Below are 18,308 nucleotides of genomic sequence, written 5' to 3'. Positions count from 1 at the left end.
CCGCCCGTCTCGGCCTCCCAAAGTGCTGGGATTACAGGCTTGAGCCACCGCGCCCGGCCCAGAATGTTTCTTTTCTCTATTCACATACTCCAAAACTAACAGAACTGTCCATCTGTCTGCTTTTACTACTCTCCATATCTGGTGTATGGTGACAGAGAAATAACCTTTAATCTAGCTATTTTCAGTACTGCTCTTTTGTTCTTCTGTTCTCTCAAGTTTGTCTTTTTGCCAGGACAAAACACACAAATACACAGACATATAGAGACACACACAATCTCTGACCTTTCTCTTCCTAGTAGGGCATTTATGACAAAATCATGCAATAATACACAGAGAACATTCTAAACATGGATATGTATATCGATGTTAAATGTTAAAAAGTTCTCAAGTTCACATTTTATATTTCATCTTAAAACATCTTCATAATTAAAAGGTAAAAGTTACAAAGGTAAAGAAATACTAATGTTATTATTTAATTAAAGTGTGTCCCCCCAAATTTCCTCAATTGAATGTTGAAATAATCTCTGTTGTTTTTATGGCCTCCTTTAATGGTTTCATTTGTTGATACCTCTTACTCTGCTCATTATTCAAATGTGGAATGCATTCTTCATGACATCACCACTTTCTCAATCTCCAAGGTTAAAACCTTTGGTGCTTTCAACTCCTCTCTTGCATGACATCACTTCCACCCCTTAAATCACTCTCAAATTCATCACTTTTTTTTTTTCAATCTTCTCTATCACTACTAGACCCTAAAAGAGTTCTCATATGTAGGACTCATCTCTAATTCACAAGCATTTATTAAGCAATTACCATCTATAAGACACTAGCAGCTGAAGCAAAGGGATGGGTGATGAAAAGGAAACTGGGAGAAAAACACTCATACAAGTATATAAATGAAGTATATAAATGAAGTTGAAAGACCTTATTATCTAACAATTACAAGGCAGAATGTGGTAATTTTAGGAGAAAGTGAGCCTGTGTGTCCGTTTAGGGGAGGCACTTAATGAATGAAAAAGATTTCTGACAGGTACAGAATGAGAGAGTGCAATAGGTTAAGTGGACAGTATGAACTAAGGCAAGAGGCCCTGAAAGCACAAAGCATCCAGTTTTTCCCCTACCCACTTAATTATCCACAGTGTCACTAGAATTGGCTATCTAAAACATATATCTAATTACACCATTACTCAATTAAGACAATATTGTGAATCTCTAGTAACTATACAATACAGCCCTGACTCAAAGCCTCAACCATTACAACTGTGCTCTGTCCTTATTTTTCCCCACACTCCAAGCTCTAATCTTACTAGATCAATCTTTTCCCTTTACAATTTTTTTTTGCCTTTGTAAATATGGTCCACAATCTTTTACCTCATATTCACATTTATTGCCATTTTAATCATACTCATCCTTTAAATTCAGCCCAAGTATCTTCTGTAAAGTCCGTTCACAGTCTTATTAAACTTGGCTTTAAACTTTTGAATATTTTGCTAAATTCAAAAACAAAAATCAAGGCAAAACTTCTTGGTATTTTGAGAACAGGGAGAACTGATATCTTTACAAGATGTTTTTCCTATCCAAGTATGTATTTTCATTTACCTATTTTTCAATGTTTCTCAGTAATTTTTCAAATTGAACTATAATTAACATACAATGAACTCTGCACATCTTAAGCATTAAGTTTGATGACTTTTGACAACTTTTTACACCCATGTAACCACTGCACAAAACAAGACATATAACATACATTTCTATTATCCTAGAACATTCTGTCATGCTCTTTTCCAATTACTTTATCTCTCTGCCCCCAGGCAATCACATTTTGGTTTCTGTAATTATAGATTAGTTTTGCTGATTCTTAACTTAACATAAATTGAATCTCAGTGTATAGTTTTGTATTTGGCTTCTTTTGGTTAACATACTGTCAGGTACAGAATAAGAAGAGCACACCAGGTTGGGATTCATCTATGTTTCAATGTATTAGCGGTTAGCTCTTTTTAGGTAGTATTCCAAAATATACTACAGCTTGTTTATACAATTTCCAGTTGTTGAATATGTGGGCTGTTTCCAGCATTGGCTTTCAAAATTCCTACATCAGTTTTTGTTATACTTAGCAAAATGCTGGGTTGTAAACTTGCAGAAAAGAGTTTATTCTTAAACGCTTATCCTTTAAAAAGCCTGTTTGCAAGGCTGGCTTGGTGTCTGGGAACTTGGATCTTGGATTTTGGGAGGATTCCTACCCTGATTCCCATCTGATAAGACTAGCTCCATGTGTCTAAAGTGTTTATGGTAACAATATGCTTTCTGCTTAATACCTGCTTTCCTTTGGGAGTCTGGAATTTGGGTGTGCGCTGAGCAGAGGGTATGATCAGACACCGGTAAAAGTCCTGGGCATTCAGTCTCTAGCAAACTTCCCTGGCTGGTTAGATTTCACAAGTATTGTCACAACTCTTTGCTGGGGAAATTAAGTGTGTCTTGTGAGACTCTATGGAAGAGGATTGTTGGAAGCTTGTACATGGTCTCCCCTGGATTTTGCTCCATTCATCTTTTCCTTTTGCTAACTCTGCTTTGTGTTTTCACTGTAATAAGTGATAGAGCCATGAGGACAACATCATGCTGGGTTATGTGAGTTGTCCTAGAAAACCATGAAACCTAGGGATAATTCTGGGAACCTCGTGACACATAAGGTAAATGCTATGTTTAACTTTATAAGAAATAGTTCTTATATTCCCACCAGTAATAAGTTAGAGTTCCAGCTGGTCTATATCATAACTATTCAGTAGTATCAGTCACTTTTATTTCAGCTATTCTAGTGGGGTTATCTCATGATAGTTTGAATTTGTAGATGTATCTTACCATGGTTTTAACTTGCATTTACTGATGACTAATAATGATGGTGGAAATCTTTTCATGTGCTTATTGGCCATTTGTGTATCTTCTGTGAAAGGTCTGCTCGAGTCTTTTGCCCGTTTTTATATTAAGTAGTTCATAATTTTTAAAATGTTAATTTCTGAGTATTTTTTTTATTTTTAGAGACAAGGTCTCACTTTGTCACCCAGGCTGGAGTGCAGTGGCATGATCATAGCTTACTACAGCCTCAACCTCCTGAATAGCTAGGACTATAGGCACATGCCTCCATGCCCAGCTAACTTAAAAAAAAAAACTTTTTTTTTCTTTTTTTGGTAATGACAGAGTCTTGTCTCACTATGTTACCAGGCTCGTCTTGAACTCCTAGCTTTAAGTGATCCTCCCACCTTGGCCTCCCAGAGCACTGGGATTACAGGTGTGAACCACCACACCTGGCCTTCAGAGGTTCTTTATATATTCTGATACACATCCTCAATCCCTTGTAAATGCTGGGAATTCTGTTTTTTTTTTTTTTTAAACTCATTCTGTGGCATGTCTATTCATTTTCTTAATGCTGTCTTTTGATGAGCAAAAACTATGAATAAGACTTATTTATCAAATTTTCTTTTGAGATTAGTGCTGTCTTGTCCTTGCTCAGTTTTAAAAGATTTCTTCATGTAAGCTCTGCTATGGTTTAAGTTTATTTCTAGATAAGTGATCTTTTCGTTAATTTTCTGAATGGGTTTTTCTCTTCCACTATATTTTATAATGTTATTGTTCAGATAAAGAAAAACTATAGGCCGGGCACGGTGGCTCATGCCTGTAATCCCAGCACTCTGGGAAGCTGAGGCAGGCAGATCACCTGAGATCAGGAGTTCGACACCAGCCTGGCCAACATGGTGAAACCCCGTCTCTACTAAAAATAAAAAAAATCAGCTGGGAGTGGTGGCAGGTGCCTGTAATCCCAGCTACTCAGGAGGCTGAGGCAGGAGAATCACTTGAAAGGAGGAGGCGGAGGTTGCAGTGAGTGGAGACTGGGTCACTGCACTCCAGCCTGGGCGACAGACTCCATCTCAAAAAAAAAACAAAAAAAAGAGAAACTATAGTTTATATATTAATGCTATAATACCAAGACACCACACAGAAAAAGATGGGTAAATCTCACTAAATAAAAGTCAAAGATTCTGGTCTAACAATAGTACCATAAACCAAAATGAAAGACCACTGGCAAACTGGGAAAGCACCTGCAACACATATATGACAAAGGGCTAATTTCTGTAATTTACAAATAGTTTAGTAAGTCAATAAGAATTTTAAAAGGCTATACATACAAAGTTTTCAGAAAAAGAAGTTTAAATAGCCAACCAACCTACGAAAATATTTAAAAATGCAAATAAAAACAAAAATATATCCCCATTTCTAAACTTATCATATGGAAAAAAACAAGTTTGATGAAAGCTAGTAACTGCAAAGATAGCCCTCTCAGATTGTCAGTAGGAATGTAAACTTTCTGGGAAACAGTCTGACAATATGATTCAAATTTTAAATGCATTTATTCTTACATTAGGCAACCACTACTGGGAACTTATTATACGGATCTCTGTAAAAATTCAGCCAAAAGTAAGCCAAACAATATTCATCGCAACAATATTCATGAAAGCAAAAACTACAAACCACCAAAATCTTCATCAGTAGGGAGATTTCATAAATTATAATAAAGCATTTTATGGACTACTATATAGCCATTAATATCAATGACATAGACTTGTAGGTAGTGACATGAAAAGATCACCAAGATGTAGCAAAGTCGTGAAGGAATAGCTGCAGAATAGTTTATAAAAAAGGGGTAGAATATACTTCTGATCTTAAAATATCTGAGTAAAGACCTTTGTGTCACCAATCATTTCTAAATAAGGAGAATGAGAGAAACTCTTTCTTTGATGAAGCTGGAAAACTGTAACCCTAAACCATAATATACAAAGACGGGGGGGGGGGGGGACTCACCAGAGGTGAGAAATGTTAAATTTAAGTGCCTAAAGAACCCAGCCAATTCTCATGAAACCCCATCAAGTTCAGGACTAGGAGGTTCCTGGAACTACTGGAATTCCAGGACTCCAACTCCAGTTGGTGTACTCAGTGACTTCCCAATCATGCAGAAATCAGAAGGCATAATTTCTGGAAAAACTTAACTCAAGATGCTTTGGACTTCAACAGATACAGAAGTAGATATGGATGAAGTAGATATGACTAAAACCAAAAGAGATTATGTGCAACTCTAATGAGACCCAAAGTCCCTTTCTTCAGTATTTCTCTAAAACATAAGCAGCCCCCACAGAGAAGACTATAGATTTCCTCTGGAAAGGATTCAAAATTAGAGAAAACAAAACTAACCTAGAGAAAAATGGTGATACGAAGATTTCCTGTAGCGGAGTTTATCAATAGGCAAGAGCTCTGACTTCATACCCAGAGCTTTCGGTCAGCTTTTCATATCTTTTAAATATGAATGACCACCGAGGATCTTCATGCATTTGAGGAATGTCTCCAATATTAAAGATTGAGACCAAAATGAAACAGAAGTGGTGAGAAACAGAATGATGGCACAGAGGAAAACGTCAAAGAAACTGTAATTAAAGATAAAAGATTGCATCCTTATGCAGAGGAACCAATAAGACCGGGGAATAAGAACTGAAAGAAAAAAAAAAAAAATTCAACGAAAGTTTGAAGTTAAAGTTAAGGCAATTTTCCAGAAGGCAGAATAAAAAGAAAGGGATGAGTAAGAAGAGGGAAAGGTAAAAATTTAGAAAAGCAATCTAGGAAGTGTAATATCTGGCTAGTAGGAGTTCCAGAGAGAATAATGAAAACAAAGGGGAAGGAACTATCAAAAAGGCAAGGATACTTCCAAGAATAGAAAAATGTAAATCTGTAAGCAGCAGGGACTTATAGAGTCCACAGCACAACAGATAAACGACACACACCAAGATACCATACCATAAAATTTCAGAACACCAGAAATGAAGAGATTAATCACTTCCAGAGAGAAAAATAAAAAATAAAAAACGAGGAAACAGGCACTTAGAACTCTAAATAGCAAAACTGAAAGCTGGAAGATACCAGAGCAATACCTGGGTAAAAATGATTTTCAATCTAGCATGCTACACTCACTTAAAATATCACATAATTGTAGGAGCAGAATAACACATATTCAGGTATGTAAAATCTCAAAACATTTACCTCCTAGTTATCTCTCTACAAGATGCCACGAGAGGATAAGCTCCTATAGAATGAGGTAGTCACCATGAAGGTATGGGGCATAGGAATCAAGGCTTCAACACAGGAAGCAGGTGTAGGGAATTTCCAGGATGAGGACAAAAAGGAGTCTTGAGATAACAGCTGTGAAACAGACGCAGCAAGCAATCAAGATTAAATCAGAAATACTGAAGGCGCTACAAACGATAGTATAGGAAAATAACCAAACTAATTATCACATGTGAGAGTTATTGCAAAGATGGACTGAAGTTCATTGAAAGACAAATTCAGACACAATGGTAACTAAGCAAATTTCTAAGATGAAGCAATTAATTAAAAAACAACAGCAAAGTTGTAACAGAAAAAATATAACCCCTTGTAGCATTTGCTTTATTACTATATGGTCACTGAATAATGAAATAACTAAATGTGGATTTAACCAGTAATGATTAAATATAGGATAAGTCAAAAGAAGATATGAGCGTTAAAATTGTATGAGAAAGCTAATGAATAATGTCAAATATTGGTGGACGAAGACGGAGCAATATACCCTATTATTATAAGGTGGCAAACACCATAGTAGTAGCTTAAACAGTTGAAAGTGGTTTCCTGAAGCATGACATGGGACAAGACAAAGTTGTGAGGGGGATGGGGATAAGTGAGATACAGTAATGAACTGATGTTTTGTTTGTTTCTGAGATGGAGTCTAGCTCCGTCGCCCAGGCTGGAGTGCAGAGGCACAATCTCCGCTCACCGCAACCTCCGCCTCCCCAGGTTCAAGCGATTCTCCTGCCTTAGACTCCCGAGAGCTGGGATCACAGGTGCTTGCCACCACGCCCAGCTAATTTTTTTGTATTTTTAGTAGGGACGGGATTTCACTGTATTGGCCAGGCTGGTCTTGAACTCCTGACCTCGTGACCCGTCCACCTCGGCCTCCCAAAGTGCTGGGATTACAGGTGTGAGCCACCATGCCCGGCCTGATGTTTTTATTAACCTTTCAGCTGTAATTTGAAAATAATATGCATATATTATTTTATTTTAGCTTTACCTGAGGTATAAATTAAAATTCAGTTTGATGAGTCTTGGTGAATGTATAGTTGTAAAAACCACCATTACAATTAAGTTTTAAAACACTTCCAGGCCAGGCACAGTGGCTCACGCCTGTAATCCCAGCACTTCGGGAGGCCGAGGCGGGTGGATCACCTGAAGTCCAGAATTCGAGACCAGTATGGCCAATACAGCAAAACCCCGTGTCTACTAAAAATACAAAAAATTATCCAGGTGTGGTGGCAGGCGCCTGTAATCCCAGCTACTTGGGAGGCTGAGGCAGGAGAATCGCTTGAACCCGGGAGGCAGAGGTTGCAGTGAGCCGAGATTGTGCCATTATATTCCAGCCTGGGCAACAAGAGCGAAATTCCACCTCAAAACAAAAACAAAAAAACACTTCCACAACCCACCTTTACAAGTGTTATTTCTTTGCAGTCAATACACCACATAGGTAATTACTGGGGTAAGCACTGAAGTTTAGGTCTACGAACCATCAATCCAGCAATCCATTTTTAATAAATTTGTTATTCTAGCACTTTTTTTTTTTTTTGAGACGGAGTCTCGCTCTGTCACCCAGGCTGGAGTGCAGGGGCATGATCTCGGCTCACTACAAGCTCCGCCTCCCGGGTTCACACCATCCTCCCGCCTCAGCCTCCGGACTAGCTGCAACTACAGGCGCCCGCCACCACGCCTGGCTAATTTTTTTTTTTTTTTTTGTATTTTTAGTAGAGACGGGGTTTCACAGTGTAATAGCCAGGACGGTCTCGATCTCCTGACCTCGTGATCCGCCCGCCTCAGCCTCCCAAAGTGCTGGGATTACAGGTGTGAGCCACCGCGCCCAATCTTTTTGAAAAGACTATTCTTTTCCCATTGAATTACCTTGGCACCTTTGTTGAAACTCAGTTACCACATACATAATACCTAACCTATTTATTTATGTGTTTTTATTAACAGATAAGGTAACATATAATATAAAAGCAAAAATGTTCAATAAAAAGAAAACTACATTTCATTAAATCATGGGAAAAAGATCTATAGGATGTACCAATTATCCAAAATAAGAAATTAATTGAAAAATATTACTATGTTAAGAACTACTTTCTAGATTCTCAAATCTTTCTTTCATCTATATGTCTATCCTTACACTAATATTGTACTATTTTGATTATTGTAGCTTTATAGCAAGTACAAATCAGGTACTTGTGTTCAGATTTTGTAGTTTTTGTGTGCAGTTATGTTTTGACTGGGACTGCACTGAACATAGTGTACCAATTCATGAATATAGTGTACCTCTCAATTAACTTAGTTCTTAACTTCTATCAACAATATTTTGTAGCGTTCAGTGCACAGGTCTGTGTATCTATTCTTAAGTTTATTACTAAGTATTTAGCTATGTGATACTATTGTAAATGATTTTGTTTTTAATTTCATTTTTGGATTGTTCATTGCTAGTATTTAGAAATATAATTCTTGTTGGTTATCTTTTACTCTACAGCCTTGCCTAAGTCACTTGTTAGTTCTAGTAGTTTGGTTTTTTTTTTTTTTTTTTGGTAGATTCTTTAGAACTTTCTCTATATATGCCATCTATTTAGTTTTACTTCTTCCTTTCCATTCCGAATATCCTTTAAATTCTTTTTCTTGCCTTACTACATTGGCTAGGACCTCCAGGAAAATAAAGCAGTAAGAGCAAACATCCTTGCCTTGTTCTTCATCTTAAGTGGAAAACTATAAAATCATTCACCATGAAGTATGATTTTTTTTTTTCCCCACAGACATCCTTTATCAGGGTGAGGAAGGTGCCTTCGATTCCTGGTTTGCTAAGAGTTTGTATTATAACTTTGTAATGAATTTTGTCAAATACTTTTCTGCATCTATCAAGATGATCACTTTTTTTTTTTCAAATTTATCTTATTAGTATGGTGTATTAAACAGAATTGATATTTCTAAGTTAAGTCAGCCTTGCATTGCTGGGATAAATCCTACTTGACCATGATGTATAGTATTATCCTTTTAAATATAATGTTGCTAATTAAACATGCTAATATTTTGTTAAGGATTTCTGTGTCTACGTTTATGAGGAATACTGGCTGCTAGTTTTCCTGGGATGCCTTTGTGTTGGCTTTGGTATCTAGTAATGCTGTCCTCATAAAATGAACTGTGATGCTCTCCTTCCTCCTGCTTTTCTGAAAATGTGGGTGGGGCTTGTATTTTTTTTTTCCTTCAGTGTTTGACAGAATTACTAGCTATGCCATCAGAGCCCAGATTTTCTTTATTGGAAATTTTTAACTACTAATTCAATTTCTTTACTCTATATAGGTCTATTTAGATTTTCTACTTCTTTTGGAATCACTTTTGGTGATTAGTATCTTCCAAAGAATTTGTTCATTTCATCTAAGTTGTCAAATTGGTTGTTGTAAACTTGTTCATAATATTCCTTTATCTTTTTAGTATTTATAGTGTCTGTAATAATAACCATTCTTTCATTCTCAGTATTTCTAACTTACATCCCTTCTTGATCATTTTCTCTAAAGATTTACTGAACTCTTTAAAGAACCAGCTTTTGATTTCCTTGATTTCTGTTCTGATCTTTATTACTCCCTTTCTTCTACTTACTTTGGGTATACTTTACTCTTTCTTTTCTAGCTTCTTAAGGTAGCAGCTTAGATAACTGATTTTATGCCTTTCTTCCTTTCTGACATAAGCATTTAAAGCCAAACATTTCTTTCTTAGCACTGCTTGAGAGCTAAATACCAAATATTTTCTTATATTTTGTGTTCATTTTCACTCAGTTAAAAATATTTTCTATTTTACCCAGTGATTTATTTTTTCACCCATGGGTTACTCAGAAATGTATTCATTTCCACATATTTGGGGATTTTCCTTATTTCTTTCCATTTTCCTTATTTCTCTCCATGATTTTTAATTCCTCTGTAGTTGCAAAACATATCATATAATTTCAATTCTTTCATATTTATTAAAACATTTCACTTTTGTAGGCCAGTATACTATTCACCCTGGCTAATGTTTCCAATGCACTTGAGAATAATGTGTTTTCTGTTGTTGGGTATTCTGCAGATGTCAATTAGATGGAGTTGGCTGATTGCTTTATTCATGTCTTCTGTATCCTGTTTTCTGTTTACTTATTCTATCAACTGTTGAGAGAAGAGTATTAAAATTTCCAACTCTTCTAAATATTGAATTGCCTATTTCATCTTTCAGTTCTATCAATCTTTGTTTCATGGATTTTGTGCCTCTCTTGTTAAGTGCATATACATTTAGAATTTTTATATTTTCCCGCCATATTTGTCACTTCATAATTTTGAAATGTTCCTCTTTATTTCTAATAATACTCCTTTTCTTACTATCTATTTTGGCTGACATTAACACAGTTACTCCAGTATTTTGATGCCTGTTTTCTGAGGAAGGAAATCATCCAACCTCCTCACACTGTCATTTCTGGAAGATACTTATTTTGATGATAGAAATTAAATAAAAATTTAAAAAGGTAATGTAATTATAGGTTCAGAAGATATTTAAAATGAAAGCATGTTTATCACAATTTTATACTAATACAATTAAAAATCTGGGTTAAAAAGTATATATGAACAAACATATACCCTCCAATGTTCCCCCCACTCCAGAATTCACTCCATTACCAACATTGGCTTCACTTGGGGAAGAAGGTGAGTGAGTTGTCAGGAGAAACTGACACAGGAAATTAAAATGTGCAAATATGTCTTCTCCTTTATATTTTTTCTTTTCTTTATAAAAGCAAGACAAAAAAATAGCTATTGTTTCTTGATTTATTCATAATATGAATGACAATGCGAGTCTTTCATTATTAAGCCTGACCGAAGCTTCTGCTTTGGTATATCTATTACTTAATTCATCAAAGAATAGCTTTCTATTCCTATTTAACTAAGGTCGTGTGTGTGTGTGTGCGCGTGTGTGTGTGTGTGCGCGTGTGTGTGTGCGCACGCACATGTCTGTGCTGGAGAAAGGAAGAGGGAGGAAGGAAGGGAGGGAGGGAAAGAGAGAGAATTAATGTCTGTTATGGATTTCCTAAGATTAAAATGACCCTTGTATTTCTAGAATAAATGCCATTTGGCTATGGTGTGTGTGTGTGTTTTAACAAACTACTGAATCTGCTCATTATTTTAAGATAACTAATACTTTAAGTGAGATTGGCTTGTAGTTTTCTTTTTGTATGTGTGTAATGTCTATGTCCACCTCTAAAACAGAGTAAGAAGTGTTATAATAGCTTTTAATATACTGAATGTTTGAAAGAAGAGTAATGAGAAGGGGCTCACCTAAGTAGGTATTAAATCCTAGTTATAAAAATAGAATAGTATTGGCCCATGCAGATCCAGAGAACAGAAGTGAGTTCAGAAGCAAACTTAAGTACAATAGTTGCTGCAATTTTGTATAGGGAAAAACCCCAGAACTTCTCATTAGGACAGATTATTTAATAGATGGTCCTGGTAGAATTGATTAGTCACGTGAACAGAAAAAAAAAAAAGAATTTTTACTGCTTTAAAATAAATGAAGAAAACTTCAAAATGCTCCGAAGTAACACAAAAGATTGAAGAAATGGAAAAACATTCCACATTCTTGGATAGGAAGACAACCAATTCACAAAGATGTCAATTCTTTCTTAGATAATCTATACATCTGATGTAATCCCAATAAAATACCAATAGGATTTTTGTGTCTGTGTGTAGAATTAAGCATGCTGATTCTAATGTTAAAAAAAAAAATTGCAGGAGACCAGAAAAATTAGGGGAGGGGAGAAGGTAGGGGGAGAGAAAGGTCTAGCCCTACTGGATAGGTCACTTCAAAGAGGGCTTGTGGGGCTGTGAAACCAAGAGGTAGGTCTTAACAGTATAACCAAAGACTGAAGTTCTCTATAGGATGCTGTAGCACTTAATGGTGCTATGTTTTCCTCAGGAGATATGACTCAGCCACTCATAAACATAACATGATAGTCCATGATTATTGACGTGGGAAAGTAAATAAATGTCTCAAAAGTTTAACCAAACTTTCTCTTCTCTGGAAAAAAAAATTATGAAACTACAATAATCACAATGGTAAGATATAGCTCATCAACAGTCAGACAAAAAGAGAAAAAGAAAAAACAAACCCAGAAATTAAAAAAATAGACATAGAATGTGTTACATGATAAAGGTATCATTTCAAATCAATAGAGAAGAGACCAGCTGGAAATGGCTAGACATTTGGGAAAAAAGATTAGATTTTCAATTTATACCTTACATTGAAATGAATCTTATTAGAATAACAAACACAATGTAAAAATATAACCGTAAGGGTATAAAATTTCACCTATATTTGCAAAATTTTAAAAAATGCTAGAACATAGAGCAAAAAGATACACATAATGAAACAAGGGTAAAAAAGATAAATCAAAGAGGTTCAACAACTTAATACTTCCTTATTCCACAAGTTGTGAAGAGAAAAACGGAAGAAAGGAAATTAAAGATATAAAAGAAAAACATTTGAGAGCTGGAGAGACTTACATGTTCAGATTAAAAGGGACCAGTGGACAGAATAAATGTAAAAAACTATACTAGATAATAAAAGATAAAAGCTTAAAAGCTTTCAGAGAGGGAAAAACAAGCAGTCTGCGAAAGAAAAATTATCTGACTGGAAATGCTATTCTCATCAATAACAAGTAAAAAACAATGCAGTAATTAAAATGCTGGAAAATAATTTGACCAGGAATTCTATACTCAGCAAACTATCATGTGTAAAGAAAAAATAAAGGTATTTTCAGACCATTAGGTAACCAAAGTTTTACTTCCCCTGAACCAATTCTAAGGCACTTAATTGACTAATTACTCTAGCCAACCAAAGGTGGAGGTCAAGAAAGAGGAAGAGACCACATGCTAGAAATGGTGGAACTGAACCAATGGTCAAATAACGTAAGCAAATCATTAAGAAAAAGTACTCCTGAGATAAACTTTAATCACAGAAAGTAATATGCCCAAACTTGAAGACGAAATCTGAATTCCAAAGTAAAAAGTGTTCAGGAAAAACAATCCAACAGGTTTGAAGCAGCAGATGAAGAACTGAGAAGTTCAGCAGCATTAATGGCACGTTGAATGCTGTTTCTATTGTTTCAACAATAGAAAAAAGAAAAGTAATTGGAAACTTTAGGGGAAAACAAAAAATATATAACATCATGCTTAAAATGAAGCAAAAGAGCACAATCTTGAGCAGTATGTGGAATACGTGAAAAGACAAACCATACGATCTGAATGCGAAGAATGTTCATTGCGTAGTTCATGATGTTGGACAGATTCAGAAAAAGAAATCCAACCGTAGTACTCTACTTGGTTGTAAAGTGAAACATTTTTATATAATATTAATGTAAATACTACTAGGTTCAACTATTAAAATCTATCTATAGTTAAGACATAGGAGGATTTAAATATGGTTATAGAACAGAATACAAATGTAATCAATACTTGACAATATAAAAAGTAATTATATATAACATTTTGTGGAAGGGAGGGAAAGACTTGACAGGAAGAATGGGACACTTATCACTGTCTAACATAGTGAGGAATCAGGACTACTACTGAAAGTTGATGTGGTAAAAAATGAAGATATAAGTATCTTAAAAGTAGAAAGACAGTAACAAAAGCTAAAGAAATGAATGAAAGGATAGTGATACGCTGATTAAACATGGTAACAAAATTAAGAAACAGTATCAGAAACTTTCAAAAGTGAAATTAGACTGCTCAAATTTAATAATCTTCAAGTCCAGTAGCTATTAATAGAGGCAATTCTTCCATTCCTCAAATGCTCCTATTATTTACTAAGGTATGTATATATTTCAGCTTAATACTGGGGAGGGTTATTGTAGATATTAGCTTTTTTTCTGAGGCACTGAAGAACTCTTTTTGGAAATCCTATAAGATTTAACAGCTTTTCAAGTGTTTAATGTATTTCAAAGTGTGGTGCCCTAATTTCCATTTTCTTGGTTTCAGTTCCAGAAATATTGGCAGAAAAAGTAAAAAGCTGACAGCTGGGTATAAGATATTACAAGACAACTCTAATTATCTAAAATGTTTCTTTTAAAAGAACAGTTGCTACTAAATATTTCATTGCTAACATTTGGTTTAAACCGTGACTAGATGTATCCTATGGCATAATGGATCTGAATTTTGCAGCTGGTGGTTGATTTCCATCAACACCTTAAGAGTGAAGTCTACAGTAAGGCTAAACACATCTAAACTTTGGAAAGTGAGCTTTCAAAACTACAGTGGAAACTCATTTGAATACTGCCTTAATTGCTGCAGAATAAAATGTTTCTTATATAAATATCAGCTCATTTGATTAAACAAATATTTGTAGACATCCCATGAGGCACTATAACACTCTTTCTGCAAGAGAAATAAATAAGCATTACAAAGTAGAATAAAGGTTAGATGTGAAAGTGAGAGACAAATGGATTCCAGCAATCTGTTCATACCCTAAAGAAATAGGCATTATTTTATTTTATTTTTATAGTGTGAATATGATGTAAAAGTTTATTAAAACACTTTTACCCATAACATGATAAAACATATATATGTGAGCTGTATGGGTAGAAAATGGAGGTGGTAATTTAAACGAACACGTGAGCCATATGGGTAGAAAACGGAAGGGGTAATTTTACAGTTATTCTCTATCTTTTCTGTAAAGACCAAAACCAGAAAAGAAGCTAGATTTCTTATGTGTAAGTCTTGAGCCTACACTTACAAGCTAGGTAACTATACGCTAATACTAATTTCTCAAGACATCATTTTCCTCACTGAAAATGGGACTAATTACTCCTTGCCTTCTTTATTGGATTGTTAATGATTTGACAAATATTTAGTATGCAATTATTTTGTGCCAGGCTTTTACTATAAGATAAATAAAAGATCTAAAATATGGCATCCCTGACCTCAAGAGGCTTACAGTCTAGTGAGGAAGGTATGAAAGTAAGCGTAATTTAGTATATGTGTGTTGTAATAAATAGAAGCTATGGAAATACAGAAGAGGGAGAGATAGACTCTGTCTAGGAGAGTGAGTCTGGGAATACTTGACTCAGATTATATATAAACTGAAGACAGTGTACCAAGATCAACATGTTACTGGGTAGGAGAAGCCATAGCAAAAAAGGCTGTAAACCACAGAATAGCATGAGCACAAGAACAGGAGTCCACAACGACCTAGGTGAGTGTGTGGCAGTTCAGAGTGACTAGACCGTAAGGTGTCCATGAGAAAAAAATGTAGAAAATGAGCACAGAAAAGGAGGCTGATGTCAAATTGTGAGAATTACAGTAAATTAATGAGACTTCATGTTATCCCAAGGTCTGTTCTTCAACATCTTGTCCTGGGATCATATGCATAAGGATCATGAGAGGGAAGGCTTATTAAAATTCAGGTTTCAGGCTCAGCACAGTGGCTCATGCCTGCAATCCTAACACTATGGGAGGTGGAGGTGGGAGAACTACTTGAGCCCGGGAGTTCAAGGCTGCAGTGAGTTATGATCAGCCACTGCACTCCAGCCTGGGTGACAGAGTGAGACTCTGTTTCAAAAAATAAAAATAAAAATAAAAATAAAAATAAAATTCGGGTTCCCAGTACTATGGATCTACTGAACCAGAATTTCTAGGGTCAGGATAATTTGCACATTATCAAGTCTGCTAAGTGATCATATACAACCCAAGTTTGACAAGCATCAATATAGGTCATAAGAACTGCTAAGCTTTAAGCATACCAATTTTTTAGGGTGATTATCTTAATAGCAGTGTGAAAGCAGTGTTAATCTCCCCCCAGTCTCTTCCATACAACCTATTTATAAGAGCACACACACAAAATTCTGCTATTTACCTGATAATTTTTGCAGCAGTGTGGTAAGTAAAAAAGGAGAGTAGAAAAGTAGGACAGGTAGTGATAGTAAAGTGAAATGGGAAAGGAATAAACTAAGGCAGTGATGATGAGAAAAGATGGGGTTAAAATCCAGGGACAATTCTAAGAAAGAATACCTAAGATTTGGTAATCAGTTGGATTTGGCAGGTCAGAAAGGATACAATCAAGGTTAGCAGAAATTTCTTTTTTTTTTGAGATGGAGTTTCGCTCTTGTTGCCCAGGCTGGAGTACAATGGTGCGATCTTGGCTCATTGCAACCTCCGCCTCCCAGGTTCAAGCGATTCTTCTGCCTTAGCCTTCTGAGTAGCTGGGATTACAGGTATGCACCACCACGCCTGGCTAATTTTATGCTTTTAGTAGAGATGGGGTTTTGCCATGTTGGTCAGGCTGGTCTTGAACTCCTGACCTCAGGTTATCCACCTGCCTTGGCCTCCCAAAATGCTGGGATTACAGGCATGAGCCACCACGCCCGGCCGGTGAGCACAAATTTCTAACTTAGGTAAGTAATGATGTTATTAAATTAGAACAGAAAAGGACTGCATAAAATAGAGACGTGAAAACATTCTGAAAACAAAATCTAATTGTAAGGTATTAATCAGTTTCCTTTCTGGAGTGCTTCCCACACTTTTCATTTTCTTAACTTGGATGGGAATTGTATTCTTATTTCTTTCAATGTAAATGTAACCCATGTTTATTATAGAAATTTATTCACTTAAGCACTGACTGAAATGTCTATTATGGGCTTGGGACTGTGCTCTGTAAGTACTGGAAACACAGTGGTGCACAGATGAATGATGAAACCAAAAGAAAATGTCCCTCAGACACCATATTACCATACTTTATGTATTCTCTTACAGCTTTTTTGTCTGGGTATTTTTGGTTTATTTGTTTTCTATAGTTTTGTATACTTGTACTCACATAGTATGTATAATATTGTATCTTTTTTCACTACAAAAACATTTCTGCAAATTATTGTAAACTCTTTTTTTTTTTTTTTTGAGGAGTCTCGCTCTGTCGCCCAGGCTGATTTGCAGTGGCGCCATCTCAGCTCACTGCAAGCTCTGCCTCCTGGGTTCACGCCTTTCTCCTGCCTCAGCCTCCCAAGTAGCTGGGACTACAGGTGCCCGCCACCTCACCCAGCTAATTTTTTTGTATTTTTAGAGACGAGGTTTCACCGTGTTAGCCAGGATAGTCTCGATCTTCTGACCTCGTGATCCGCCCACCTCAGCCTCCCAAAGTGCTGGGATTACAGGCATGAGCCACCGCGCCTGGCCTGTAAACTCTTCATAAACATTTTCTATGACAACCTATTTCCATGGGAGATGTAAAGGTTACTTGTTAAATACATAAGCTGTTGTAAATTATTATATCTAATGCTGCAAAGAGAATTATTGGGTTAAATGGTATGTTGATTTTAAAGGCATACAAATTGTTCACATGCTTTCCAAAAGGGTTAAACCAGTGTAGACTGCCAGTGGAAATAAATGGACAAGCACATTTGACGGCACCCTCACCAGCAAAAACATTATTAGAAAAATACTTCTGCTAACTCAAAAAGTTAAAAAAACAAAAAAAAAAATCAATCACTACATCTTAAAATTTCACTTCTTCAATTATCTGTCAGGGAAAAACATTTCCCTTATGCTTGTATCTGCATTTCCTCTTTAGTAAATGAGCCCAACTTCTCAAATTCTTTGCTCATTCATTCCATATAGGTCATGGTGCTTTTGAAAGTACTTGTAGTAAAAATTTAAAGACAGACATCTATTGAGTTTTTGCAGAACTCTAATTCTGGTACGCACATCTTTTAATTTGTTCACTTGTATGTGGGTTGCGGGAAAAGGAGGTGAGAGAGTTCTTTTTCGTTTTTTTTTTTAAGATAGGGAGTCTTGCTAGCAGGCTGAATTTGAACTCCTGGGCTCGAGCAGTCTTCCTGCCTCAGTCTCCTGAGCAGCTTGGACTAGAGGGGCACATCGCCACGCCCCAATATTTTATTTGAGAGTCAAACGAATGATCTTTCCCCTTTTGAGTACTTATAATTCTTGAAGCTTTGGAAAGTATTTTCCCATTCACGTAAATATCTTTTTAAAATGACACTAGGCATAAGAATACTTTTTCAACTTACTCTTCTACTTACCTAGACTTTATTTTGGTATGTAAGATGAAATAAAGATTCAAATGTCTATTTTCCTAAGTATTTAATACTCTCAAAAACATTAATACTAAGTCTTCCTTTTTCTCCTAAT

The 18,308-nt window shown here is 35.8% G+C and overlaps 1 protein-coding gene and 1 non-coding gene across 3 annotated transcripts in view; one reads left to right on the top strand and one right to left on the bottom strand.

Moving 5' to 3' along the window:
* The window catches only part of PIK3CA (phosphatidylinositol-4,5-bisphosphate 3-kinase catalytic subunit alpha), a 90,969-nt gene that overhangs the window by 57,600 nt on the left and 15,061 nt on the right, over positions 1 to 18,308 (bottom strand). The window lies entirely within an intron of this gene.
* On the top strand, positions 11,967 to 12,098 carry LOC117084694. The gene has a single exon (XR_004437600.1). It is a non-coding gene; the product is annotated as a small nucleolar RNA SNORA25 (small nucleolar RNA).

The sequence above is a fragment of the Trachypithecus francoisi genome, unplaced genomic scaffold (genome assembly GCF_009764315.1).
Source record: "Trachypithecus francoisi isolate TF-2019V2 unplaced genomic scaffold, Tfra_2.0 Lachesis_group0, whole genome shotgun sequence".
Classification (NCBI taxonomy): domain Eukaryota; kingdom Metazoa; phylum Chordata; class Mammalia; order Primates; family Cercopithecidae; genus Trachypithecus; species Trachypithecus francoisi.
Note: the sequence above shows the minus strand (reverse complement) of the source record. Positions and strands in the feature narration are given on the sequence as shown.